At 49.4% G+C, this 26,651-nt stretch overlaps 13 non-coding genes across 13 annotated transcripts; 7 read left to right on the forward strand and 6 right to left on the reverse strand.

Moving 5' to 3' along the window:
- Nucleotides 1–1,059: 1,059 nt before the first annotated feature.
- Nucleotides 1,060–1,178, forward strand: LOC148632322 (5S ribosomal RNA). Its single transcript, XR_015934424.1, has one exon. It is a non-coding gene; the product is annotated as a 5S ribosomal RNA (ribosomal RNA).
- Nucleotides 1,179–1,814: 636 nt separating this feature from the next.
- LOC148632323 (U1 spliceosomal RNA) lies at nt 1,815–1,978 on the reverse strand. The gene has a single exon (XR_015934416.1). It is a non-coding gene; the product is annotated as a U1 spliceosomal RNA (small nuclear RNA).
- Nucleotides 1,979–3,785: 1,807 nt separating this feature from the next.
- Nucleotides 3,786–3,904, forward strand: LOC148632324 (5S ribosomal RNA). The gene has a single exon (XR_015934435.1). It is a non-coding gene; the product is annotated as a 5S ribosomal RNA (ribosomal RNA).
- A 636-nt stretch (nt 3,905–4,540) lies between these two features.
- Nucleotides 4,541–4,704, reverse strand: LOC148632325 (U1 spliceosomal RNA). The gene has a single exon (XR_015934396.1). It is a non-coding gene; the product is annotated as a U1 spliceosomal RNA (small nuclear RNA).
- A 1,808-nt stretch (nt 4,705–6,512) lies between these two features.
- LOC148632326 (5S ribosomal RNA) lies at nt 6,513–6,631 on the forward strand. Its single transcript, XR_015934436.1, has one exon. It is a non-coding gene; the product is annotated as a 5S ribosomal RNA (ribosomal RNA).
- A 636-nt stretch (nt 6,632–7,267) lies between these two features.
- On the reverse strand, nt 7,268–7,437 carry LOC148632327 (U1 spliceosomal RNA). The gene has a single exon (XR_015934421.1). It is a non-coding gene; the product is annotated as a U1 spliceosomal RNA (small nuclear RNA).
- A 5,258-nt stretch (nt 7,438–12,695) lies between these two features.
- On the forward strand, nt 12,696–12,809 carry LOC148632328 (U5 spliceosomal RNA). Its single transcript, XR_015934372.1, has one exon. It is a non-coding gene; the product is annotated as a U5 spliceosomal RNA (small nuclear RNA).
- Nucleotides 12,810–13,042: 233 nt separating this feature from the next.
- Nucleotides 13,043–13,184, forward strand: LOC148632329 (U4 spliceosomal RNA). The gene has a single exon (XR_015934403.1). It is a non-coding gene; the product is annotated as a U4 spliceosomal RNA (small nuclear RNA).
- Nucleotides 13,185–13,943: 759 nt separating this feature from the next.
- LOC148632330 (U5 spliceosomal RNA) lies at nt 13,944–14,058 on the reverse strand. The gene has a single exon (XR_015934387.1). It is a non-coding gene; the product is annotated as a U5 spliceosomal RNA (small nuclear RNA).
- Nucleotides 14,059–14,449: 391 nt separating this feature from the next.
- Nucleotides 14,450–14,566, reverse strand: LOC148632331 (U5 spliceosomal RNA). The gene has a single exon (XR_015934376.1). It is a non-coding gene; the product is annotated as a U5 spliceosomal RNA (small nuclear RNA).
- A 391-nt stretch (nt 14,567–14,957) lies between these two features.
- LOC148632332 (U5 spliceosomal RNA) lies at nt 14,958–15,074 on the reverse strand. Its single transcript, XR_015934381.1, has one exon. It is a non-coding gene; the product is annotated as a U5 spliceosomal RNA (small nuclear RNA).
- Nucleotides 15,075–23,909: 8,835 nt separating this feature from the next.
- On the forward strand, nt 23,910–23,991 carry trnas-gcu (transfer RNA serine (anticodon GCU)). Its single transcript has one exon. It is a non-coding gene; the product is annotated as a tRNA-Ser (tRNA).
- A 1,202-nt stretch (nt 23,992–25,193) lies between these two features.
- On the forward strand, nt 25,194–25,275 carry trnas-uga (transfer RNA serine (anticodon UGA)). Its single transcript has one exon. It is a non-coding gene; the product is annotated as a tRNA-Ser (tRNA).
- Nucleotides 25,276–26,651: the final 1,376 nt, after the last annotated feature.

Below are 26,651 nucleotides of genomic sequence, written 5' to 3' on the forward strand. Positions count from 1 at the left end.
GGCCGGCTTCAGAGACAATACAGCAAACACAGCGGGGCGGGGGAAGAAGACGACACCACACATGCGGGTACATTCAGCTCCGGCGGGAACGAGACATTTGTCGGTCTTTTCAAGTGCCGAGAGCCGAGCAATCCTTCACTTGTATCGTTTCTCCCCGGTGACTAGATCTGGCCCTGCGACTCTCGACTGGGCTCACCCCCGGGGCAGCCCAGCAGGTGTGAGCATGTCCGGCACCCGGATAGGAGATTCCACCCCGGAAAAGCTCCGGTTGCTGCTGCTCCTGCAAGAGGTGTGACTGGGACCAGTAGGGAGCGCTCACCCTGCGGGCTGTGTGGCTCTCTTACGCCCCAGCCTCCTGATGGCGACACTCTGCTGCACAAACAGAGGTCAAACCGAGGTCCCGACCCTCCTTGGCCATTAGGAAACCCCAGGGCGTCTCTCAAAAAGAGACGCCGGGGGTGTCCCTCTGGTGTTAGTGCTCCCCTTTACCCATCAGTCGGGGTCTCCTCCTAATCCCCGTCTCACCTGTAACAATCAATGACGAGGCCCCCCTGTCCCTGAGATTTAGTACTCGCGCAAGAGACCGGGGGCAGAGCGCGAACGCGGTCCCCCGCCCCCCACAAAGTGAGCGCTCCGGGTTCCCTCTCGGGGCCCTGCAACACAGCGGAAGGGCAGCGAGAAGGAGCCTCTTGCTCTGACGCCGCAAGGCCACAAGAGGGCGGAGGCGCCGCGCGCCCGGCCGACGTGTTGGACCGGTGCGCTTTACGTGCTGAAATAAACACGCGAAAGCCCCGAAATGTTTCCAGAGTGCTGTGCACTGGAGGTTTTTGTCTGGTGAAGACTTGCCTGGTGCTCCTCCGTGCAGATTGTTTGTCCTCCTCCAGTGCGGGACGAGCCAACACAAGGGAGCGCATTCGCCAACATCCAGGCACGCAATGCGATTTGGAAAGCAGCTCCTTTCCAAAGAGTTGCACACGAACGATCCTTCAGTCCCGCTCGGGGGGCACGGAAGCCCTGCCACACACAGCTTCAAGTAGCGAGTCAGGCGCCAGGGCTTTCGCTTACGGCCACACCACCCTGAACACGCCCGATCTCGTCTGATCTCGGAAGCTAAGCAGCGTCGGGCCTGGTTAGTACTTGGGTGGGAGACTGCCTGGGAATACCAGGTGCTGTAAGCTTTTGCTCTCCCGGCCAGCAGGGGTCGCCGTTGGTGCCGTAGGCTTTGGGAGGAAAACCTGCAGGATGGAAAGGTGATCTATAGCCTCATCTCTAGAGATGTTTTGTTGCTGTGGCATGTGTGTGACCCATATTCAAAAAAAAAAACCCGTCTGTAAAACGAATATCGAAGCTGCCTCTAAATCTGCAAATGAAGATGAGTCGATAAACCACTCGTTTTTCGTATAACTAGACATATATTCATTTGTTACCGATTTCATTCATTGAGCACGGATACAATAGAGGTACAGCCATTCACTGTTTGACATGTCTGCACTGGTACAGAACCGAGCAATCAGAAAACGGGTGAAACTGTCTTTAGACTCAGCATACAGTACCGAGGCCCCCCATGACCAAATAAAGGCTAACCTCGATAATCAGCCTAAAGAACGCAGACTACAGCAAAACGACTGACTTTGAAAAGGGAATGAACGTCCGGAAGGAGTAGTGGAACTAGCTTGAGATGCTTCTCCGGACCCCTAACTAAAAGCCAGCGAGAACCAGCAGCGGCGTCCACTCCTGTCGAACCGGGATCCTTCCGCAGCCACGCAGCTCGTGGTGTCCTAACCCTCCCGTATCTGATTTTGGACCAAGCACATCAGGGGAGAGCGCGAACGCAGTCCCCCACTTCTAGAAATTATGCAGTCGAGATTCCCACATTTGGGGAATTCGCAGGGGTCAACACAGCCGGAGTGCAATGGCCGAGCCTCGCCCTGGGTGAACCTCCTTCTTGATCAAGGTATCTCCCCTGCCAGGTAAGTATGAGTTAAACAGGCCCCTGCAAGCGGCCCGCACCCACAGCACAAATCGCGCAGCCTAGGCCACCTCCTCGCCCCGCACGCCACCGCCTCCTGCTGGGCCCACTCTTTCACACACTCACACGCCACACTAACACTCAAAAGTGTGGGCAAAACGAGAAAACGAGCGCGCCGTTTCCTACACATCTGCAGTCGCCGTTGCGCATTCGCAGCATGTCCCGGGATGCAATTCGGCCTCATTTGCATAACTCCAGACCGGCAGATCACCACGCAAGCTCGCGACGTGCGCCTGCCACACACCGAACAAACCTTTTCAGCAATTTCCAAAAAACGGGCCTGCTCGCCTGCCCACAAGGCTCCGTCTCTTACCTGCTCTCCAGAGCCTGCTGCCTTCTGTGCTTTTCTCTCGGCACCGCTGCAGTGCACACAACTCCTGCAGCGGGAGGGGGGGAGAAAGTTCCCGCGCTCCGCCGCAGGGAAGGCTCGCTCCGTGCGCACACGTCCTTTCGATGCCAGTCCAACAAGTGCTCCGCATTAGCTGCGTCGGGGCTCCGGCGTGTCGCACCTCACCTCACCTCGCACTGCCCCCTCCTTGAATGTCTGCCGCTGGGCATGCCCCGCTCTCCTCCGCCTTATCTTATCGCGTGTGAGCACCGACAATGGCCACAATGCCGGGGAATGGCACCTGTAAAGTGTTAATTGGGGCACAGGAACAGCCCGTCTCGTCTCGGGGGGGCCGGCTTCAGAGACAATACAGCAAACACAGCGGGGCGGGGGAAGAAGACGACACCACACATGCGGGTACATTCAGCTCCGGCGGGAACGAGACATTTGTCGGTCTTTTCAAGTGCCGAGAGCCGAGCAATCCTTCACTTGTATCGTTTCTCCCCGGTGACTAGATCTGGCCCTGCGACTCTCGACTGGGCTCACCCCCGGGGCAGCCCAGCAGGTGTGAGCCTGGCCGGCACACGGATGGGAGATTCCACCCCGGAAAAGCTCCGGTTGCTGCTGCTCCTGCAAGAGGTGTGACTGGGACCAGTAGGGAGCGCTCACCCTGCGGGCTGTGTGGCTCTCTTACGCCCCAGCCTCCTGATGGCGACACTCTGCTGCACAAACAGGCGCCATCCTTCGGGGGAGGCGTCAAACCGAGGTCCCGACCCTCCTTGGCCATTAGGAAACCCCAGGGCGTCTCTCAAAAAGAGACGCCGTGGGTGTCCCTCTGGTGTTAGTGCTCCCCTTTACCCATCAGTCGGGGTCTCCTCATAATCCCCGTCTCACCTGTAACAATCAATGACGAGGCCCCCCTGTCCGTGAGATTTAGTACTCGCGCAAGAGACCGGGGGCAGAGCGCGAACGCGGTCCCCCGCCCCCCACAAAGTGCGCGCTCCGGGTTCCCTCTCGGGGCCCTGCAACACAGCGGAAGGGCAGCGAGAAGGAGCCTCTTGCTCTGACGCCGCAAGGCCACAAGAGGGCGGAGGCGCCGCGCGCCCGGCCGACGTGTTGGACCGGTGCGCTTTACGTGCTGAAATAAACACGCGAAAGCCCCGATATGTTTCCAGAGTGCTGTGCACTGGAGGTTTTTGTCTGGTGAAGACTTGCCTGGTGCTCCTCCGTGCAGATTGTTTGTCCTCCTCCAGTGCGGGACGAGCCAACACAAGGGAGCGCATTCGCCAACATCCAGGCACGCAATGCGATTTGGAAAGCAGCTCCTTTCCAAAGAGTGGCACACGAACGATCCTTCAGTCCCGCTCGGGGAGCACGGAACCCCCGCCACACACAGCTTCAAGTAGCGAGTCAGGCGCTGAGGCTTTCGCTTACGGCCACACCACCCTGAACACGCCCGATCTCGTCTGATCTTGGAAGCTAAGCAGCGTCGGGCCTGGTTAGTACTTGGATGGGAGACTGCCTGGGAATACCAGGTGCTGTAAGCTTTTGCTCTCCCGGCCAGCAGGGGTCGCCGTTGGTGCCGTAGGCTTTGGGAGGAAAACCTGCAGGATGGAAAGGTGATCTATAGCCTCATCTCTAGAGATGTTTTGTTGCTGTGGCATGTGTGTGACCCATATTCAAAAAAAAAAACCCGTCTGTAAAACGAATATCGAAGCTGCCTCTAAATCTGCAAATGAAGATGAGTCGATAAACCACTCGTTTTTCGTATAACTAGACATATATTCATTTGTTACCGATTTCATTCATTGAGCACGGATACAATAGAGGTACAGCCATTCACTGTTTGACATGTCTGCACTGGTACAGAACCGAGCAATCAGAAAACGGGTGAAACTGTCTTTAGACTCAGCATACAGTACCGAGGCCCCCCATGACCAAATAAAGGCTAACCTCGATAATCAGCCTAAAGAACGCAGACTACAGCAAAACGACTGACTTTGAAAAGGGAATGAACGTCCGGAAGGAGTAGTGGAACTAGCTTGAGATGCTTCTCCGGACCCCTAACTAAAAGCCAGCGAGAACCAGCAGCGGCGTCCACTCCTGTCGAACCGGGATCCTTCCGCAGCCACGCAGCTCGTGGTGTCCTAACCTTCCTGTATCTGATTTTGGACCAAGCACATCAGGGGAGAGCGCGAACGCAGTCCCCCACTACCAGAAATTATGCAGTCGAGATTCCCACATTTGGGGAATTCGCAGGGGTCAGCACAGCCGGAGTGCAATGGCCGAGCCTCGCCCTGGGTGAACCTCCTTCTTGATCAAGGTATCTCCCCTGCCAGGTAAGTATGAGTTAAACAGGCCCCTGCAAGCGGCCCGCACCCACAGCACAAATCGTGCAGCCTAGGCCACCTCCTCGCCCCGCACGCCACCGCCTCCTGCTGGGCCCACTCTTTCACACACTCACACGCCACACTAACACTCAAAAGTGTGGGCAAAACGAGAAAACGAGCGCGCCGTTTCCTACACATCTGCAGTCGCCGTTGCGCATTCGCAGCATGTCCCGGGATGCAATTCGGCCTCATTTGCATAACTCCAGACCGGCAGATCGCCACGCAAGCTCGCGACGTGCGCCTGCCACACACCGAACAAACCTTTTCAGCAATTTCCAAAAAACGGGCCTGCTCGCCTGCCCACAAGGCTCCGTCTCTTACCTGTTCTCCAGAGCCTGCTGCCTTCTGTGCTTTTCTCTCGGCACCGCTGCAGTGCACACAACTCCTGCAGCGGGAGGGGGGGAGAAAGTTCCCGCGCTCCGCCGCAGGGAAGGCTCGCTCCGTGCGCACACGTCCTTTCGATGCCAGTCCAACAAGTGCTCCGCATTAGCTGCGTCGGGGCTCCGGCGTGTCGCACCTCACCTCACCTCGCACTGCCCCCTCCTTGAATGTCTGCCGCTGGGCATGCCCCGCTCTCCTCCGCCTTATCTTATCGCGTGTGAGCACCGACAATGGCCACAATGCCGGGGAATGGCATCTGTAAAGTGTTAATTGGGGCACAGGAACAGCCCGTCTCGTCTCGGGGGGGCTGGCTTCAGAGACAATACAGCAAACACAGCGGGGCGGGGGAAGAAGACGACACCACACATGCGGGTACATTCAGCTCCGGCGGGAACAAGACATTTGTCGGTCTTTTCAAGTGCCGAGAGCCGAGCAATCCTTCACTTGTATCGTTTCTCCCCGGTGACTAGATCTGGCCCTGCGACTCTCGACTGGGCTCACCCCCGGGGCAGCCCAGCAGGTGTGAGCCTGGCCGGCACCCGGATGGGAGATTCCACCCCGGAAAAGCTCTGGTTGCTGCTGCTCCTGCAAGAGGTGTGACTGGGACCAGTAGGGAGCGCTCACCCTGCGGGCTGTGTGGCTCTCTTACGCCCCAGCCTCCTGATGGCGACACTCTGCTGCACAAACAGGCGCCGTCCTTCGGGGGAGGCGTCAAACCGAGGTCCCGACCCTCCTTGGCCATTAGGAAACCCCAGGGCGTCTCTCAAAAAGAGACGCCGGGGGTGTCCCTCTGGTGTTAGTGCTCCACTTTACCCATCAGTCGGGGTCTCCTCCTAATCCCCGTCTCACCTGTAACAATCAATGACGAGGCCCCCCTGTCCGTGAGATTTAGTACTCGCGCAAGAGACCGGGGGCAGAGCGCGAACGCGGTCCCCCGCCCCCAACAAAGTTGGCGCTCCGGGTTCCCTCTCGGGGCCCTGCAACACAGCGGAAGGGCAGCGAGAAGGAGCCTCTTGCTCTGACGCCGCAAGGCCACAAGAGGGCGGAGGCGCCGCGCGCCCGGCCGACGTGTTGGACCGGTGCGCTTTACGTGCTGAAATAAACACGCGAAAGCCCCGAAATGTTTCCAGAGTGCTGTGCACTGGAGGTTTTTGTCTGGTGAAGACTTGCCTGGTGCTCCTCCGTGCAGATTGTTTGTCCTCCTCCAGTGCGGGACGAGCCAACACAAGGGAGCGCATTCGCCAACATCCAGGCACGCAATGCGATTTGGAAAGCAGCTCCTTTCCAAAGAGTTGCACACGAACGATCCTTCAGTCCCGCTCGGGGGGGCACGGAACCCCCGCCACACACAGCTTCAAGTAGCAAGTCAGGCGCCAGGGGTTTCGCTTACGGCCACACCACCCTGAACACGCCCGATCTCGTCTGATCTTGGAAGCTAAGCAGCGTCGGGCCTGGTTAGTACTTGGATGGGAGACTGCCTGGGAATACCAGGTGCTGTAAGCTTTTGCTCTCCCGGCCAGCAGGGGTCGCCGTTGGTGCCGTAGGCTTTGGGAGGAAAACCTGCAGGATGGAAAGGTGATCTATAGCCTCATCTCTAGAGATGTTTTGTTGCTGTGGCATGTGTGTGACCCATATTCAAAAAAAAAAACCCGTCTGTAAAACAAATATCGAAGCTGCCTCTAAATCTGCAAATGAAGATGAGTCGATAAACCACTCGTTTTTCGTATAACTAGACATATATTCATTTGTTACCGATTTCATTCATTGAGCACGGATACAATAGAGGTACAGCCATTCACTGTTTGACATGTCTGCACTGGTACAGAACCGAGCAATCAGAAAACGGGTGAAACTGTCTTTAGACTCAGCATACAGTACCGAGGCCCCCCATGACCAAATAAAGGCTAACCTCGATAATCAGCCTAAAGAACGCAGACTATAGCAAAACGACTGACTTTGAAAAGGGAATGAACGTCCGGAAGGAGTAGTGGAACTAGCTTGAGATGCTTCTCCGGACCCCTAACTAAAAGCCAGCGAGAACCAGCAGCGGCGTCGACTCCTTTCGAACCGGGATCCTTCCGCAGCCACGCAGCTCGTGGTGTCCTAACCCTCCCGTATCTGATTTTGGACCAAGCACATCAGGGGAGAGCGCGAACGCAGTCCCCCACTACCAGAAATTATGCAGTCGAGATTCCCACATTTGGGGAATTCGCAGGGGTCAGCACAGCCGGAGTGCAATGGCCGAGCCTCGCCCTGGGTGAACCGATTTCGATTTTTAAGAACTTTATTTTCTTTTCACAAAAAAATACAGGACATCACAAATCAGAAAGCTTTACATTCATATACATACTTAAAACAGTATATATGATCACATCTCATTACATTTTGACACGGTAACAGTTACATAGCAACAATTTTCTTTTTTTCTGGTGCAAATCACATTCTTTACTTAAACTTGATAATGTTTTTCACAGTTTCTTGAGATATTGACCTATGTTCTCTATTTCCCACAGATTTTCTGCTTCCTCCCTCCCTTCTCTCCACAGATCTCTGAGGTAATAGTTCTCTCGGGTGATGAACAGGGCCAGGCTACCTGCTGCCTTGACTGGGATCTCGATGCCTTTGAACAGCCCCATGTTCCTCACTCTCCACAGGGCAACTTTCCCACTGTTCACCACGGCCCAGATCCTGTCAAACACGTCAGGAGGAAGTTTGACAGGAGAGATGCCGTATATGACGAAAGCAGCGGTCAGGGTAAATTGGGGCGAGAGAGCCAGCAACCAATCTTCAAACTGTGCCCAGAAGGCCTTAGCAAAAAAGCAGGACCACAGGAGATGGGATACAGTCTCCTCCTCGCCGCAGCCCACCCTAACGCAGCGAGGGCTGGGGGTGAGGCCCCTACGGTACAAGAAAGTTCGTACCGGTAAGCACTGGTGGATGACACTCCAGGCTAAATCTCTGTGAATGTTGCACAGAAACTTAGAGGATGTGTGTTTCCACACCTTCCTTGTTTGGGCTGATGTTAAAATGCCCACATGGGTCTGCCTATTGTTCTGGGGTGCAACGAAATCTTCCAGTTTTTGGACGCTGACATCTCGGAGGGGAATATGGCCAATTGGGTGAGATCTTAGAAAACTTTTAACTGTCCCATAAATTGCAGGGCATGTGTCAGAGAGTGGGACGTCCAGCTTGGGTCTGACACCCCACACTCTGAACACCTCCCTACCTACCCAGAGCCTGGAAAAATAAGTCCAGGTACGCGCTGCAGGTGCTGTTGCAAAGCCTCTCAGCACAGAGGCCAGGAAAATGCACAGCAGCTTCGTAGCAATATCTGGGACAGACTTCCCCCCTGAGGGTAGCGGCCTGTACATTATTTCCCTTCTGAGTCTTTCCTGCTTCCCACCCCATAGAAATTGAAACATCAATCTCCTCATCACCGCCGCAACACGGTGTGGGATTGGGAAAGTACGCCAGAAAATTCAAGACAGGCAAGAGCTCGGCTTTGATGACCAGCACCTTCCCTGTCATGGTGAGGTCTCGGTCCTTCCATTGCATCAGTTTTTTGTTTAAGATTGGCAATTTGTTCTGCCAATTTACTGTTCCCATCTCTTCTCCAAAATACACCCCCAGGACCTTAATTCTCTTCTCTTGCAGCCTGAGATCATGTCCTTCTTTTGGCTCCCTCCAGTTCTGATAAAAAATCTCACTCTTAGATTTGTTAATTTTTGCGGAGGAAGCCAAAGAGAAACGATCACACCACTGCAGAGCTCTGCTAATTGAGGCATTGTCAGAGAGGAGCAGGGTGACGTCATCCATGTATAGAGATGTCTTTACCTCTCCTCCCCCACTTCCAGGCACTGGTATCCCATTAATGGCCTGATCCTGGCGCAAGGCACAGGCTAAGGGCTCCATAGCCAAAACGCATAACAAGGGGGATAATGGGCAGCCCTGCCTCACCCCTGAACAGACTTCAAAGGGGCGTGATCTATTGCCATTAACCATGACTCTGCTGTTGCTACCTGTGTACAGCAGGTTAATCCACTTTCTCATGATGGGGCCAAACTTCATGTGCTCAAGTCCCGATGTTAAGTACTGCCGGTTTAGGCGGTCAAAGGCCTTTTCTAGGTCTACACCTAAAATGCAAAGAGGGAGGGAGCGATCCTCAGAGTACAGACAGACATCCCTCAACAAGGCCAGGTTGTCGCTCATCAGGCGTCCTGCTATCCCACAAGTCTGTTCTTTCCCTACCAGTGAGGCCACTACATTTTGTAGGTGCAGGAAAAGGGCTTTGGACAGGATCTTAGTGTCCACGCCTAACAGGCTGAGGGGTCTCCAGTTCTTTATGTCATTTTTTGCTCCTTTCTTAAACAAGAGAGAGATAGTGCCTTCTCTTAAGGAGTCAGGCAGCAATTCTGTCTTATATCTTTCCTCGAATAGGACCAGTAGCGGATCCTGAAGCAGATCCCAAAAGGTGCAATAAAATTCTTTAGGGAGCCCGTCAGCACCTGGAGTTTTCCCCTTCTGTAAGCTCTCCATAGCCTGTCTCAGCTCTTCTACTGTCAAATCCCTCTCAAGTACTTCCCTATCTTCTTCACTCAAAACGTTTTCTAGCTTTGAGGTAAAAAAATGAATTTCTTCATCCTTTACCTCTGTAGAGCTGTACAGTCTTGAGTAGAAGGCCTTGGTGCAGGAGAGGATAGCACTCGGCTCTGTTCTCTCTCGTCCCTCCTCATCAACTACACTTTCCATGACAGACTTGGAGCCTACCACTTTCCTGAAAAAGAAGCGAGTACACTTCTCATTTTCTTCCAAGAACTGCACTCTGCCTCTTAACAGCACTCCTCGACTACTTTCTTCGGCTATGCTCCGGATGTCCTTTTTTAAAAGGGTGATATCCTCGAGCACATCGAAGCCACTGTGCAGCATCGTGTAGAGACGCTGCAGCTGCCTCTGTTTCCTGGCTAGCACTCCTCTCCGTCTGGCAGCAGCCTTCCTTCCCTCAGCCATGAAAAAGGCCTTTGTCCTCATCTTCACCTCCTCCCACCACTCTCCTACTGACCCGTACAGACACTGCAAGGACAGCCACTGTGATAGTTTCTCCTTGTAGCGGGATACTACCCCCTCGTTCTCTAGCAGCTTTGTGTTGAGTTTCCAGAGGCCTGGGCCAAAGACAGTCCCGCCCTGGAGTTCCACTCTACACCCTAAAGCCTGAAGATCTGAGAAGAAGACAGGCTGAAGAGTGACCCCAACAACTTTCACTCTCTCTGAGACAAAGCAATAGTCAATTCTGGAGCTGCTATTCCTCCCTGACCATGCATATCCTGCTGTTGTGGGATATATACATCTATATGTGTCTGAGAGTTTAAAGTCTTGAACTAAGTTTTGCAGGGCCAGTGAGCTGGAATCCAATTTTATCGGAGAGCTAGACTGCCTGTCTGTGTGCTCTAAGATACAATTAAAATCCCCTCCCACTATCACGTCTGTGCTACTTAACAATAGGGGAGAGAGTGCCTTGAGTAGCTCCACCCTTCCTCCCACGTCAGTAGGACAATACACATTGATTAGCCGCAGGTTAACGGTCCCCCATTCCACATCCACACACAGCAACCTGCCATCTATGACCCTCTGAATACTTTTCAATTTGAAAGCCCATCCTTTGAAAAGAATGGCCACGCCAGAGGCTCTGTTGTTATTGTCCCCTGACCAAACAGAAGGCCCTTTATCCCACCTATCTTCAAAGCTTTTATACCTCTCTTGATAGGCTAAAGCACACTCCTGCAACATCAACACATCTCCCTCTCTCTGCTGGAGGTAATCAAAGACACACTGACATTTAACTCCGTCATTGATACCTCTGGTGTTAAGAGAAATTATGTTTAGAGCCATATTACATAAGAAAGTGGAACCAGTCTTTACAAAACACATTTCTCTTCAGTCTCACCTGTTACCTTCTTCTTTTTCTTTTTCTTCTTACCAATTTCCTGCCAGCCATCCTCTGAATGAGCCTTCATCAGGGTGGCAGCAGTAAAAGCATTCACAGAGTCCATTTCAAGGAAGGGGGTAGAGGGGTGGAGGGGTTCCAGCTGTCCCCATCGCCATTCTCTCCTTCCTCCTCGCTCGGGGAGAAAACAGAGTCATTTTTCCTTTTCCTCAAGTCCAGCTCCTGGGAGCACTGAGGGGAAAGGGGTGCAGCCGATGCACCAGTCTCCTCTTCCCCCTCACCCACCAGCTGTTGCAGATCCTCCGTGATGGACTGGATGGAGGAGAGGAGGGCATCTGTAGCACTTGCAGAGTCTGAGAAAAGCAGCTCCGCTGAATCCTGGGTATCGTCGCTGGACCCGCTCCACCGGGGGGCCCCACACTGGCCCTCGTTCTGAGGAGCAGGAGTGGGGGAGGGGTCCTCGCTGTTCTCAGGGGTTTTCAAACCCTCGTGCTTGTCTGGTGCAGTCTGCGGTTGTGGGAGCGTAGTGGATTTCTCTTCCACCGGCCCCGGAGCCACAGCAGGACTGATCCTGGCTGGAGGCTGAGACTCTTTGTCCAACAAGGGTTCTTTGTTTGACTTGTTGTTTGCTTTGGCTTTTCGGGCCGGTTTGGCTGAAACAAGCACTGCCTCATCCTTTCTCATTTTGAGTTTATTGGCGTAGGCGTGAGGGCAGTTCTTAAAAACGTGTCCTTCCGAGCCACATAAATTGCACTTTGGCAGCATTGAACAGTCAGAGGCTAAATGTCCCTGTTTGCCACAGGTCTTGCAGCATTTCACAGTGCAGGAAGATGCCAGGTGTCCCACAGCACCACAGCGCCGACACACCTTTGGTTGTCCCACATAAAAAACATAGCCATTGCAGGCGCCCAGCCGGATTGTAGAGGGCAGGTGCCTTAAGCCTCCATTTACATTGTCCGGTAGTAAGCGAACCTCGAATTTCCTTGCTCCTGTTTTTATACCGTCAACATCTCTAACCTCAGTTCCATGGTGGACGGTGCAGTACTGGTTAAGCCAGGTGTGAATGTCCTCCGTCTTTGCCAGTTCCGAGAACATAACAACATGCACCGTTTTCCTCTCTCTCTGTGTCAGAGGCTGCAAGTTGATCTTCTCAAGTGCAGGAACTTTCCCTCTTTTTGCCTCAAACACATCCACGCATTGTTCAAACAGAGGATAGGTACCAAATACAACCTCAAATGCTTTCTGACCTGGGAGAGCAAAGATGAAATCCAAGTGCCGAGGTTCAAAGCCAAGTTCCTTCTGTAACACTTTTCTGCTGAACTGCATACGATCCATGAAGAGGTCATCCAAAAGCTCAAAACGTACAGCATTCTTGTGGGATCCAAAGGTTGCCATCTCAAACTGCAAAACAAACACTGCTTCCACAAAACAAGAAAACAATCCAACTACTCCAACTACAGGCTGATCAAGGTATCTCCCCTGCCAGGTAAGCCGAGAGCCGCAGGCGATGAGCCCGGAGCTGAACGGGCCCCACTGGCTCGTTTGTAAGGCCAGGTGGATTGCCAACCACGACCGGCAGGGCAGAGGCCTTGAAGGCAGCCTGGGCTCCTGCAGCTGTCCAGCCACGCACTCTGGTTTCTCTTCATCTCGTACAAATCTTTTGCCTTTTACTAAAGATTTCCATGAAGAGGAGCATGAATGAGTTCCATACAATTTTTGTGCTTTCCTGCCTTCGGGTGGGGCGCAGCTGGGCTGGTCAAAGAGAGAAAACAAAACCGCTCACAATCACTCTTATTACTGCGACTGTGGCCGTCTGCTCTGCGAGTCCTCGGTCTCCGCCTGTCTGATTGGTGCTCTTTTCTTTGGGGGGCGGGAAGTGTCCGGCCGCAAATATGAAGCGTTACAGCAACGACATGCCATGAGACGATTGATAACGATTTCCATAGGATCCACGCGGTTGCCTGGCAACCGTCAGCTTTGCGCAGTGGCAGTATCGTAGCCTGTGAGGTTTAGCCGATGCGCGATTATTGCTAGTTGAAAACTTTTCCCAATACCCCGCTTCCGCCGGTTTGCAATACAATCGGCGAAAGCAATTCTTGACAGTCTCGTCAGAGACTGAGCAAGGTGTTTAAAGACAGATTTTGTCATGGTAACATCATGGTAGAAAGAAACAAGCTTGTTACGTCTCAACAGAAACACTCTTTAGCTCTTTCAGCGTTATGCAGAGAACAGCGTCTGTCGAGATCACTTTTGAGTCAGCGCGAAACGCCGTGTGCTGTCAGTTTGATTTCATATTGCTCGTAGCGGCGCCCGGCTTTTGTCTGTCAAACGTTAGGTTGCCCTTCTTCATGCTGCATCGTCGGCATCAGTGGAGCTTTTTAAACGTCTGTACTTACTGCGCCTCATAAGAAATCGTTTGTCCCCGTTCAAAACAGATTGTGCGATGTCCTGCAGCGTTCGCAAAGCAAACCTTTGACAGTTTGAAAGAGGAATTTATTCTGCTTCCTGTGCGTGCAGTAGTTACAAAGTTGAACGTCTTTACACGATCTGCCGCAGATCTTACAAACGAGCCAGTGGGGCCCGTTCAGCTCGGGGCTCATCGCCTGCGGCTCTCAGCTTGCGAGCGTGCCCAATCCGTGCGATAAGTCGGAAAACACCCGGCCACACTGTGCCGGAAACGACGCACTCTGGGAAGCCGCTATGAAAAGCGAGGTCCCAAGATCCCCTGCGGCCGGACACTTCCCGCCCCCCAAAGAAAAGAGCGCCAATCAGACGGCCGGAGACCGAGGACTCGCGGAGCAGACGGCCACAATCACCATTACAAGAGCGATTGCGAACGTGCTTGTTTTCTCTCTTTGACCAGCCCAGCTGCCCGCCACCCGAAAGCAGAGAAGCACAAAAACTGCAGGGAACTCATTCGTGCTCCTCTCCATGGAAATTTTTAGTAAAAGGCGAAAGATTTGTACGAGATGAAGAAAAACCAGAGTGCATGGCTGCACAGCTGCAGGAGCCCAGGCCGCCTTCAAGGCCTCTGCCCTGCCGGTCGTGGTTGGCAATACACCTGGCCTTACAAACGAGCCAGTGGGGCCCGTTCAGCTCCGGGCTCATCGCCTGCGGCTCACGGCTTGCGAGCGTGCCCAATCCGTGCGATAACTCGGAAAACACCCAGCCACACTGTGCCGGAAACGACGCACTCTGGGAAGCCGCTATGCAAAGCGAGGTCCCAAGATCCCCTGCGGCCGGACACTTCCCACCCCCCAAAGAAAAGAGCGCCAATCAGACGGCCGGAGACCGAGGACTCGCGGAGCAGACTGCCACAATCGCCATAACAAGACCGATTGCGAGCGTTTTTGTTTTCTCTCTTTGACCAGCCAGGCTGCGCCCCACCCGAAGGCAGGGAAGCACAAAAATTGCATGGAACTCATTCATGCTCCCCTCCACGAAAATCTTTAGTAAAAGGCGAAAAATTTGTACGAGATGAAGAGAAACCAGAGTGCGTGGCTGCACAGCTACAGGAGCCCAGGCCGCCTTCAAAGCCTCTGCGCTGCCGGTCATGGTTGGCAATACACCTGGCCTTACAAACGAGCCAGTGGGGCCCGTTCAGCTCCGGGCTCATCGCCTGCGGCTCTCAGCTTGCGGCCGTGCCCAATCCGTGCGATAAGTCGGAAAACACCCAGCCACACTGTGCCGGAAACGACGCACTCTGGGAAGCCGCTATGCAAAGCGAGGTCCCAAGATCCCCTGCGGCCGGACACTTCCCGCCCCCCAAAGAAAAGAGCGCCAATCAGACAGCCGGAGACCGAGGACTCGCGGAGCAGACGGCCACAATTGCCATAACAAGAGTGATTGCGAACGTTTTTGTTTTCTCTCTTTGACCAGCCAGGCTGCGCCCCACCCGAAGGCAGGGAAGCACAAAAATTGCATGGAACTTATTCATGCTCCTCTCCACGGAAATCTTTAATAAAAGGCGAAAGATTTGTACGAGATGAAGAGAAACCAGAGTGCGTGGCTGTACAGCTGCAGGAGCCCAGACCGCCTTCAAAGCCTCTGCGCTGCCGGTCGTGGTTGGCAATGCACCTGGCCTTACAAACTAGCCAGTGGGGCCCGTTCAGCCCCGGGCTCATCGCCTGCGGCTCTCGGCTTGTGGGCGTGCCCAATCCGTGCGATAACTCGGAAAACACCCGGCCACACTGTGTCGGAAACAACGCACTGTAAGGCACCTTGAAGCGTGCACCCCCAACATTCTTCTTTGCACATCTGTGAAAGGTAAACTCTTGAGCAAACTCTGAACCAGCTCTAAGGAAACTAATCCGATTAGACGTTACTTTGACTCATCCTTTAAGGGACCCTTGATAATTGGAGAAATCAATGATTTCGAATGAATTCTGTATGCGTCAAAAGACAGCTATACACAGAAAACATGCAGGACACTGCTCATGTTTCCCGAGCCGAAACACAGTGCGTTTTTCCAAGCCATCTGACAAAGCCCGCCCACTGAAAACTGCAGCAGATCGTGTAAAGACGTTCAACTTTGTAACTACTGCACGCACAGGAAGCAGAATAAATTCCTCTTTTCAAACTGTCAAAGGTTTGCTTTGCGAACGCTGCAGGACATCGCAAAATCTCTTTTGAACGGGGACAAACGATTTCTTATGGGGCGCAGTAAGTACAGACGTTTAAAAAGCTCCACTCATGTCGACGATGCAGCATGAAGAAGCGCAACCTAACGTTTGACAGACAAAAGCCGGGCGCCGCTACGAGCAATATGAAATCAAACTGACAGCACACGGCGTTTCGCGCTGACTCAAAAGTGATCTCGACAGACGCTGTTCTCTGCATAACACTGAAAGAGCTAAAGAGCGTTTCTGTTGAGACGTAACCCAGTGGGCAAAAGACGTATAATATACGTCTATTAAACGCATACCTTAGACGTCTAAATGTGGTCTGCAATTCGTCTAGAATGAAATTCTAATATACGTCTATTGTTATACGTCAATTATACGTCTATGATTAGATGTTCATTATACGTAAATGGTTGGAGTTCTATTATACGGATAAATTTAGAGGACTATTATACATATATGGTAGGAGTTCCGGATAACTTTAGAGGACTATTCTATGTATATGGTTGGAGGTCTATTATACGGATAACTTTAGAGGTCTATTATACGTATATGGGTAGAGGTCTATTATACGGATAACTTTAGAGGTCTATTATATGTATATGGTTAGAGGTCTATTATACGGATAACTTTAGAGGTCTATTATACGTATATGGGTAGAGGTCTATTATACATCAAAGTTAGGTTTTACAGGTGTAGAAACTAGTAAATCAACCCAATGATTTGGTTTAGAAATTTATTCTGAAAATACACATTCACACCTGAAAAATATGTATTTCAAATTATACATTGTATACAATCAATCAACAATCAACATATGGGCAATAATCATAAAAAACACAACTAGTCTTAAACTTCAGCTACAAATTCTGGTAATATGGCAATATACAGTATAGTAACGGCAAACACAAACTAATTACATTAACACACTAACTCAAAACCACATTTTGATTCAAATATACATTTTAAAATGTACAACTTCTATATTTCCAAGAAAAAAAATATTACAATGGAAGTTAAGACGATTTTTGTCCACTATTTGCAAACCCTGTGTAATTGTCCTAACAGTTAGAACCAAAAACCTAGTATTTTCAGTGTCCAGATCTCCTGGCCCCCTGCCTTGCATATGCATTCTTCAAGTAACACATTGCGTGCTCCTTTATTTCTTTTTCTGCTGATTTAGGGCGGGACTTCAGCACCGCAGCTAGGAGAAAATTATATAATATTACTTCCCAAATTAATGATGATTAATATCTTCTTTAGTATAATCTAAAAAATGAACGGTTTACTAAGCTCAAAGCTGAAATAAATGTATAAAATTTGGCTTGCATCATAGAAGTTGAGCAATAAAGTCTGTCCTAATTAAAGAGTACCCAAAGTTTGAAAGTACAACATAGAATAAGAATAGAGAAACGGCAAAACGATTTAGTGTCATCTTCCCCATTCACACCATTCCCCATTTCGAATGAATTCTGTATGCGCTAAAAGACAGCTATACACAGAAAACATGCAGGACACTGCTCACGATGTTTGCCGAGCCGAAACACAGTGCGTTTTTCCAAGCCATTTGACAACGCCCGCCCACTGAAAACTGCAGCAGATCGTGTAAAGACGTTCAACTTTGTAACTACTGCACGCACAGGAAGCAGAATAAATTCCTCTTTTCAAACTGTCAAAGGTTTGCTTTGCGAACGCTGCAGGACATCGCACAATCTCTTTTGAATGGGGACAAACGATTTCTTATGGGGCGCAGTAAGTACAGACGTTTAAAAAGCTCCACTATTTTTATGTGCCATTTTTTGCTTATTCACTTACTATTTTAATCAAAATAATATTAAGAAAGATCTGTATGTATTCAGATAGTATTATTATTGTTCATACTTACTCGTCAAAAGAGGATTGCTGAGATATTTGCGGATATACTTCTACGTTTGAAAAACGTGTCCAAAATGGTGACCAACGAATACTAGCAATGCATTGTGGTATATAACCGGAAAATATGCTGGGTTCGATATTTTCTCAACGTATGCGTTTATTAATGTTGTCGATATTATGGTTGAAATTTAACATTGATAATACATCGCGGCTATGTGCCCCCTGCTATGAGCTGATGTGCAATTTTAACGCATGCAGTTAGTAAGGATCGGTCACTGTTGTATGGTATTATATACAGTATAATGACATTATGGAATAGGATGGGGACAGGCCTGGCATCACGGGGGGAGGGAGGAATGTCGCCCCTTCAGTTTTGGGCAAAAAGATGTACCTAACTTACCTAGGAGTATACGGCACTCTGCACAGTGTACGAAGTAATTTTCGCAGTAATTAATTTATTATATTTACTATATTTATTATACACGTGTAAATTAATTACTGCGAAAATAATTTACTTCGTACACTGTGCAGAGTGCCGTATACTCCTAGTTGCGGCACACACGATACATACAGTAAAAAGCCTCAGGCACTGTGTTAGATGTGTTTTCGACGTTATATATGCGTTTATTAATGTCGTCGATTTTACGGTTGCAATTCGACTTTGATTATACGTCGAGGCGACGTATATATACGTATAGCCGTATTTTCGCCGTGAATATACGTATATTCGACGAATCAGTGCCCACTGGGTAAACTCTTCAGCAAACTCTGAACCAGCTCTAAGGAAACTAATCCGATTAGACGTTACTTTGACTCATCTTTTTACGCTAGGGTTAGGGTTAGCATTCCCACGCTACTTAGACACTTTGTTTACGCTCAGTGCTTGATTTTGGGAACTTCAGGACGAGTGGGAATTTTCTCCTATCTGTCAATTCTGTTTTGTTTTGGAGACTCTTGGCTGCCTATGTTGTACAGTGCAGCGTGAAGGAAACATTTTCCAAAACTGTGTCAGCTCAAAAGTTGTAAGAAAACCTCTCCAGCTGCTTTAACTCTCTTCATTTTTGTCATTTAATGTGACACTCGATGTATAACTGGAGCCTCACATATGCAAATGGTGAGGCTCCAGTTCGACACCCAGTTCAATACCACTTTACAGTAAATGACAAAAGCATGGCAGACTGTGCCGGACCGGCAGATTACTTCCGCTTATTTTTACCATATTAAACAATGGAAATCCAACCACTTGCATTTGTGACACTTGATTTTGGCTGCACCTAAGACACTCTTAAATCTTCAAACACATTTCTCTTCTCCCGCAACACTCTTGTCTGTCAGCGCTATGTGGCAGCGTTGCATGACAACCCATCTCACCACGGAAAGGAACCTAACAGCTTTGGTAAGAGAGGAGAAAAGGACCTGGCCCGTACGCGGCTCAAACCCGCAACCTTGGCGTTACTAGCACCACCATCTAACCAACTGAGCTAACCGACCTCACAACAGTGGTCCTCTCTGTGCTGCAAAAAATCAAGCTCAGGGAATTTCTTTTGTCCTTTGAATAGAAAGCCGTGTAATTCAGTGTACGGGCTTTCTCGTGCAGTTTCATAGTTCTTGTAACCCAAATCCTACACTGGCCTGAAGTGCCCCCCCATTTCACAGCATTTTTCAGCTGATTTAAAATGTACCTAAAGGAGAAGCATTATTGAAGACCATCAATTACCAAGAGCTTTTGTCAAAGGTTTTGGTGGTCATTTTTAATGACCACAGAGCACTATGACCTCGGTTTTACATCTCATCCAAAAGACAGCGCCCTTTTTCCAACACAGCTTCTCCGTCACTATATTGGGACATTGGGACCCGTACAGACCTCAGAGTGAGCGCCCATTAACACCACTTCCAGCTGGAAGCTTTGTTTTTCCCTGTAGCTCACCCTCATCCTGGTACTGACCTGGCTCACACCTGCTTAGCTTCAGTGGGTTTTCAGTTGCGAGTTGCAAAAGTTGGGATACAAGTGTAGCGGCAATGCTTGTTAATAAGACAGAATTAAGCGTTGGTATGCTGTCCTAAATGAAGCCCCATCTCACCCCCCATCTCTGTGGTGCAGCCACAGAGAAAGTATTCATGCAGACTGATTTAAGTTGTTTTCTTTTGATAGGGAACAGCTCCCAGACAGGGATGCACTTAGCTAAGCCTGGCTATCATGATCAATGGTCATCCATTGGCGCCTATCTGTCTAGGGAGTGCTGAATGGACATCTGGACTGCATTCTTAAGTGTCAAGAGTAAGTGACTTATATCTCACCTTGACCAACCAATCAGGGACTGGCAGGGCGTGGTAATACCACGTGGGTCTCCAATGCCCGCCAAACTCTCAACCAATCAGCACACATCTGTGTCTTGGTCAAAAAGGGAGCGCAAGCTCAGATCGGGGCTCTCCTTGGCCATTTTCGCGCATCCTCAGAGACAATCACGTGACAACTGCTGTTGTCTGCATAGGGACTTGGACTTTGTTCTAAGCGCGAGGCCAAGCATCCCGTACGTACTCAGAATTCTACTAACGTGAATGCTCCGTTTGATCAACGGCAGCCTACAGTTGGACCCTCGTCGACAACCTGAATAGCTTATTCAGAAGCAGCGCTGGACCGGGAACGAACCAGTTTCTTCCCAGGCAAAAGAGTGACTTGTGAGGACTCGCGGTCACACTCTGTGCATAGAGACTTTCTACTAGCCAGCCGGACTGCTGGTAGATCCCCTCGGAGCAACGACTGCCCTGCGCGCCGCAGTCAGATTCCTCCGCCCGTCCTACTCCGAGCTGCACCTTGACTGGTTGGCTGGTAGCCAGAGGACGCCGACACAACGCCCATTGGACAACCGCTGGAACAGAGGCTGCAACAGAGCTTGTCAGCTGGTTTGGTGTTCGTGCCGGGAAATTCCAAATCCATACACAGTGGATAAGTTAACCCCATGTTCTACATTGCGTCTCGAGAATTCAATTGTACCTCAACACAAGTTGTTATCAATTTAATTCATGAGTAATGTATTTACTTCCGAGTTTAGAGTAACAATGGGTAATAACACTGATTAGCGATTTGGTAACCGAACGATATATATTGACATATATTCTCTGTTGTGTATCTCTTTGTGTTTGCATCTCTTCGAGATTATATATCTTGTATATTGATAACCCTCACAGTAAGGTCTGCCGCTCGTATCCAGGCAGACTAGTATATGTTTGGTGCACAATTTATATTAATAAATGTATCTCGTGTATTGAACCCGTGTGTGTGCGTTGTTAGTTGTTCTGGCGATTGATTTTCTAAAAGCCCCAACGAACAACCTCGTGATTACTGCTACAATTAATAAGTGTCTCAGTAAACCCATCAAACCACTACATTTAATGGCGTCCCTGGGTGGGTGAGTTTAGAATGAAATGAGACTCAATCGCACAGAATAACTGATGTTGCTGTGAGTTCAAGTTCAGCACAGCACCGTGGCTTTTATACGCGAATACCGGGTGTGCTGATAACTGCGTAAAGAAATCCCCCTGTTTTCTAGCGTTTAGTGTAACGTGTGCTGATTGGAAATCCATCTGCTCGGGTGTTTAGATTCCATACTGTATTTTGGTAAAAGGAAAAAAAGTAATACTCTTAAAGTTTCTCTGACGTAATGACAATGGCTGCTAAAATGTCTGAAGTGGAGTCGCTTATAAGTACTATTTCTAGCGACGACAATCCTGGTTACTGGAGCGGTATCGAAAAGTTGAACTTTGATGATATTGAGAAGCTGCAAGTAGATTTAGTAGCTAAGGTAGCGAACCAGCTTAACACAGGAGGGTCTGTGAACGCAGTTCAGGTCCTATCTAGTTTCGCCTTAAATCTAGCTAAACAGCTGGAACCGTCTTTGTCCGAGCTGACAAAGTTTCAAACGCTTCAGGGAAAGCTAGAAAGATATAAGGCGGAGCGAGTTGAGTTGTTGGATATAATCAGAGAAAAGAGAGTGAAAAGTGAGGAAAGTGAAGACAGACTCAGGGAAGTTTTAGGTAAATTAGATGACCTGTCTGCTAGAGAAACTGCGGCTGAGGTAGCTAGGAGAGACCTAGAAGCGAGCTTGAAAGAAAAAGAAAAAGAAATTGAGAGTTTAAATGAGCTCAGCCAGGAAAGGCAAAAGGAGTTAGATGCTGCCGTACTGGAAGCAAAACAGGCTAGATCCCACTTACATGCCAGCCCACCTAGCAACCCGGAGCGCTCACCCAGGAGGTTTCTCCCGGCTAGGGTCTGTGGTCGGATCGGCATGGGGGAGATCGCCGAGTCCTGCGCGAGACGCAAGGGCGATTCAATTCAGGCATAGACCCCCTGCTCCTGATCACGGCCGTCTCCCTGCCCACGGAGAAACTGTAAAAATTAACCTCCACTCCCTGAGGCAGTTAGCCAAAGATGTAGAAAGGTTTGACCCGACAGTGTCAGGGAATAATGTGGAGACCTACATTGATGAGCTGAGATATACTTTGCAGTTTATGCCCGAAGCGTCCGAACAGGAAAAGGCTATGTTAGTAAGGAAAACTACCAGCCGAGCGGTCCACGAGTGGATGTCTAGACAAGGACCTGAGGTCTGTAATAGCTTTGAGGAGCTGTGTCAGGCAATGATCGGAGAATTTTCGGCTTTTATAGATCCCATATCTGCCGTGGCCACAGCGCACCATATTAAGCACGAAAAAGCTGAAGCCCCTCGCGACTATTACCCCTATTATATAATATTTTACTATTATATAACTTGTAAAATATTACCCCCGGTCCATTCTCTTCCAAAAGTGAGAAACACCTGTTTTCTACATTTTGTCTGTTTTAAAACCATATCTCTTTAAACCAAACCAAGAGTTTGTCTTTTGCACTGATATTCTGATTCATTTCAATTTCAAAGAAAAAAAAAACATTATCTTCCAAAGCATCATAAAATTGTCCATTCTTCCAGACTCTACTTCTCTCTTGTAGTAGTACAGCAGACCTTTCCAGGTGAGCAGATCACAGAGTCCGAAATATGCTTCCTCCATCAAGCAAAGTACCTGAACATGACTCGGTCTTCATAAAAGCGCCCCTGTAATAAAGAAATTAAATCCAAAATCAAGAGGGCAGTTGCCTACTGAAGTTCAAGAAGTCATCAATTTTAACCTAGCAACACATTAAAGGCTGCATCTATACAAGTACGATTCTAGAAATGCTCACCAGATTACGTTTTAAGAAAGAACTGCGCCTCAGGTTCCGCCGAGATCTTAACTCGGATGGCAGGATTCAGAGTCCGGAGTGCGGACTGATGGCGCACGGAGGGTCCACATACTGTGGATCCCTCAGTTTTCTTCCGCGTGTTTAAACCGCCAGCGTGTGGCTCTCCTGTCCCCGTGACCTCATTGCTCTGCTCTCGCCTCTGTGCAGCCGAGCCCGACTCATGGTAAAGTGGAAAAAAATATGCCCTCAACGTGGGATTTACTCTGGATCGAGGATAGATGTCACCTTTTTATCGTTGAACAGGATGTATGTGATGTGGCGACTAGGTTCAATTTTGTATCCTTTTAAAAGATTAAGGACTGGGGTGAGCGGGATTTATCACCCTTTCAGCTAAGAACCCGACGTGAGCACCGTTTAAGCTGCATAGACTCGGTCGTTTAACTCTTCTCCATTAGCAGGGTTAAGGTTAAAGAAAAAAAACATTGCTGACTTCTTTTTTTTTTGCCAGCCGCGAGCGCTGATTAGCGAGGTTTGTATTTCATGTTTTGCAAGTTGCATCCATTTTAAGAAAAACAAGTCGTTCAAGACAGGAAATGAATACTTGCATTTAATTAAGTCTAGGCGTATGCGGTTGTCCATAATGACCAGTTCTGTTCGAGAACACAGCACAAAAAAAGGCACCGCTGGGATTCGGACCCAGGATTTCTTGTTTACTAGACAGGCGCTTTAACCAACTAAGCCACGGCGCCCCAGGAGTACTGTTTTTTTGCAGCCACTTGGACACACCACTCAGACACATCTGCATTCGGTGTGTGCTCCGCCTGCTCGCTGAGCAAGTTGCCACCTTTACATACAATAGCAACATCGACACCAAGAGAAAGGATGACAAATGGCTTTTATCTGGAACTTTTCATGTCCAAGGAGCTCAATGTGCTTTCTGTGTACAACAGGGCCACTGAACTCCACACTGGCCACTGAACCACAGCAGTGGCTTGCTGGCTTGACATCTCCCAAGGAAAATGTTGAAATCGCATGTGGAACAGGAAAAGGACCCTCGAGTACGAGGGAAAAAAAAGAAAAAGATCATCTGGAGCGTGCCAACCCGTGTCTGGACAGCCCAGTTTCATTGACGAGGTGGCCGAGTGGTTAAGGCGATGGACTGCTAATCCATTGTGCTCTGCACGCATGGGTTCGAATCCCATCCTCGGCGCTCTCTATGTCTGACACGTGTGCCTGTTAGATGTTGGCCCTCCTTCTGTTTGCTCCAGTACTAGAGCTGTACATTTTCTAGCGGTGGCTGAACATGGTATAGTAGGCTAACGTCGGTATCGAGCAGTGGCAGTAACAGTATTTACGTGCCGCTGCTGCCAAGTGGCTCTGGGTTGAGACCGCATTTTCACTTACTTGCAGCACAAACGGAGAAAGCGATTTTTGACAGTCTCTCGAGAGACTGCGCTAGGTGTTTAGGGATAGACTTTGTCAGTTCCCCCTGGGATGATGGCCTCTCAAATAGTTTGTGATTCCTCTAGACGTTTATACAGTAGAAGCCTGCTTCGTGGCTTAAATCCAAGCTAAGGAAACGAGTTAGAGGTCTGATGCAGAACTGCACTGTATGTGTGAGGAAAGCTGCCCCCTTCTGTTCCATGTCGACCGAACAGAGGACTGTAAAGGATACGACCAAGAAACTTTAGGATGCTGGTTGGAATCCAGCTCCAAAGAAGCCCCTTTGGGTGTTATGTCATGAAAAAGTAAGAACAGAGAATCTCCCTTTGATCAAAAGCGCAACAGAACTGTTTTCCGTGGAGCAGGTTTCAGACCTGTAGACCTGTTTTATTTGTATGGCGTTCGTAAGCGCGCAAAACAAGGACAATTCCTGCGTCTAACACGAATGTAAATGCTTTTGAAAGTGCAGTGTGGTGCAGCTTGTAAAATCCTTGTCCACATTTGTGGTTTGTTGATGTTTTTTTTCTGTCTGACCTTCAATTCATGGTGTACGTACTGCATACATGTGTCTTGAGAATGAGGAATGGGCCCCTGAGACAGTCAGATTATCACATGCATATCGGTATTATCTTTCTTATGAAAATGCATTCCTTTCATTACCTTTTACTTTTTAAAATGAACTCAAATTGAGTATAATGTAATAATTTAAGTAGAATAGATTCTAATAATATAATGATCCAGTGTTTTGCACTACTTCACTGCTTCACTGCTCTATGCCATCTGGAAATAAACAAGGACGGTGAGACTTTATCATTTGAACGTGAAGCCAGCCTTAAACCCTCTGAGGCGTGTCTATCTGCCGGCATGTATCTTGTGAAAGGAATTTTTTTTTTACAGAGAGCGACTTTAAAAAGGTTTCCGCAGACACCTCGCACTCCGGAGGAGGAATGCGGCAGCGGCGAGCTCACTGTAGTTGTGGCCGAGTAGTTAAGGCGATGGACTTGAAATCCATTGAGGACTCCCCGCTCAGGTTCGAATCCTGCTGACTACGGCGTCTGCTGCACGTCGCCTTGTGCCTGTGTGGCAAAGGCGAAGTGCCGCTTCTCCTTTCCTGGTACTATAAAAATGCTACATCGCTTGGTCCTGCTTCCATGGAAAGCAGTTCTTCAGGTAATTCTACTCTCTTACCAAAGCTGTTAGGTTCCTTTCCGTGGTGAGATGGGTTGTCATGCAACGCTTCCACATAGTGCCGACAGACAAGTGTGTTGCGGGAGAAGAGAAAAGTGTTAGAAGATTTAAGAGTTTCTTAGGTGGAGCCAAAATCAAGTGTCACAAATGCAAGTGGGAAGATTTCCAATGTTTAATATGGTCAAAATAAGCGGAAGTTATCTGCTGGTCCGGCACAGTTTGCCATGCTTTTGTCATATACTGTAAAGTGGTGTCGAACTGGGTGTCGAACTGGAGCCGCACCATTTGCATATGTGAGGCTCCAGTTATACATCGAGTGTCACATTAAATGACAAAAATGAAGAGAGTTTTAGCAGCTGGAGAGGTTTTCTTACAACTCTTGAGCTGACACAGTTTTGGAAAATGTTTCCTTCACGCTGCACTGTACAACATAGGCAGCCAAGAGTCTCCAAAACAAAACAGAATGGACAGATAGGAGAAAATTCCCACTCGTCCTGAAGTTCCCAAAATCCAGCACTGAGCGTAAACAAAGTGTCTAAGTAGCGTGGTAATGCTAACCCTAACCCTAGCTGGAGTTTGAGCAATCCAGCACTGAGCGTAAAAAGATGAGTCAAAGTTACGTCTAATCGGATTAGTTTCCTTAGAGCTGGTTCAGAGTTTGCTCAAGAGTTTACCTTTCACAGATGCGCAAAGAAGAATGTTGGGGGTGCACGCTTCAAGGCGCCTTACAGCTGTAGGGAGTGATTCGAGACGATTCGTGGCGTGTGCTCGTTCCCATGTACCGTACGCCCCGGGGTGCAGTGCTAGGATGACGTACAATACCACTTGGGCACGTAACGGCGTTATGTGCAGGGTTTTCGTTTGTTCGTTTTGTTTTGCTCTGCTTTGCTTTGTTTTGCTTTCCATCGCGTTGGTAAGAGCGTAAATAAAAATGCGATTCCTGCGTCTACCACTAATGTAAGAGCTATTTCAAGTGCGACGTGGTGCGGCTTTTCAAATGCTTGTGGGCATTTCTCTGTTGTTGATTCTTTTTTTGTGTGTAACAAAGTGGCATTTTCATGTCCGGACGGGGAGACTTTATCATTCCGACATGAAGCCAGCCTTAAACCCTCTGAGGCGTGTCTGTCTGCCGGCACGTATTTTGTCAAAGGTATTATTTTTTTTTAACGGAGAGCGACTTTGAAAAGGTTTCCGCAGCCACGTCGCACTCCGTGTTAGATTAAAGGAGGAATGCGGCGA

Source organism: Lepisosteus platostomus, unplaced genomic scaffold, assembly GCF_059453375.1.
Source record: "Lepisosteus platostomus isolate fLepPlt1 unplaced genomic scaffold, fLepPlt1.hap1 Scaffold_63_H1, whole genome shotgun sequence".
NCBI classification, from domain to species: Eukaryota; Metazoa; Chordata; class Actinopteri; order Semionotiformes; family Lepisosteidae; genus Lepisosteus; species Lepisosteus platostomus.